This window comes from Belonocnema kinseyi, chromosome 8 (assembly GCF_010883055.1).
Source record: "Belonocnema kinseyi isolate 2016_QV_RU_SX_M_011 chromosome 8, B_treatae_v1, whole genome shotgun sequence".
In the NCBI taxonomy this organism is placed as follows: domain Eukaryota; kingdom Metazoa; phylum Arthropoda; class Insecta; order Hymenoptera; family Cynipidae; genus Belonocnema; species Belonocnema kinseyi.
Genome location: NC_046664.1, coordinates 10,529,228 through 10,530,693, shown reverse-complemented (window position 1 = coordinate 10,530,693; position 1,466 = coordinate 10,529,228).

Sequence of the window (1,466 nt, the reverse complement as noted above, 5' to 3'; positions counted from 1 at the left end):
TCTAGTCGGGAGTGGTGCTGACTGAAAACAGATGATTTGGAGCGATTCGCGCGCCATCTGTTGGTCATTCTAAGGACTTATTGAACTACCCTCGTAACTGTACAGAGAATTCTTGAATTTTAAGAAAAGTCTATGCTTCACTTATTTCAAATCTGTAGTCCGATGAGATCCGTAAGACCATCCATCAACTACAAGGTCCCGCGATCGATACGGAGAGCAATTTCTACTAAAATAGATGAATTTTCAAATTAAAAAGCCAAATTAAAAAAAGAAATACAGTGAAACTCTGATACTCTGCTGGTTTTTGGGCTGACGGTGGTGCGTAACAAGCCCGATTGACTTCCGCTCCGTTTTTGTTTGTCACGCATGAGCGACCACCGCACATCCCGCGCAGGCGCTTTTACTCCTACTTGCGGCGCGGCATCAATTCTCGGAAGAACTATATCAGGGGGCCGTATATCCGAGTTTCACTGTATAGTTGAACTTTGAACTGAAAAATGTTATAATTGACTTTTTAACAACAAAAAATTAATTTAAGAAAAAAAAAAATTTTCTATGAAATAATTGAATTTTGAATAAAACAGTTAAATTTTCAACCAAAAAGGATGACTTTTGAACAAAATTGAAGCCTTGGCTGAAATAACGTTTTATCAACATATCTTTTCTACCCATGAATTTCTATGTATATGAGTTTTTCTTTTAACTGTTGCTCTATTCCGCGGAAGCGCTGCAATCGAAAATTTAAAAATTGAATTCGGAATGTCAAAATAGTCGAGGTTATTTAATTCAATTTCCTCCGCTTCTATCTCAATTAACCTCGCAAGTGTACATATCTTAATCTCATTTAGAATTTTTGAAGGATAATAATAGAAAATTACATTCGCTTAAGAGTGTCGAAAAAAATTAAAAATTGAATTGGCCAAATTTGAATTAATAAAAATAACAATAATTAAGTTAGACCATTTACAAACTGGGCCCTAAGCATACTGTAAAAAATACAAATCTAATTTCTCGTATTTTCATTAAAAGAAAGGAAAGAAAAACACTTAATTATTCGTGTAATTGTAATTCAAAGTGTTATTTTTATTTTATTATAAAAATAATTTAAACAGTATTTTTAGTACAATTTCTGATAATTATTTATCACTCATTTATTTTTTTATTTTTGAATATTATATTTGACATTACCGGTTCTGGACGTTTTACTCCAGCCTCTCTAGCCCTTTTATTCTTTTCTGCGGGCATTTATAATAAATTTAACTTTGTTTTAGCTTTATTTAAAAGTCCAATGTTAGACTTAGAAAGGTACATTTTCGAAGCATATAAACTCGACTATTTTGACATTTCTCTCCCAATTCAATTTTCGAGTTTTCGATCGCAGCGCCTCCGCGGAATAGAAAAACATACATAGAACTCGATGCATATAAAATATGTGTTGATACAACGTTATTTCAGCCGAGGCTTCA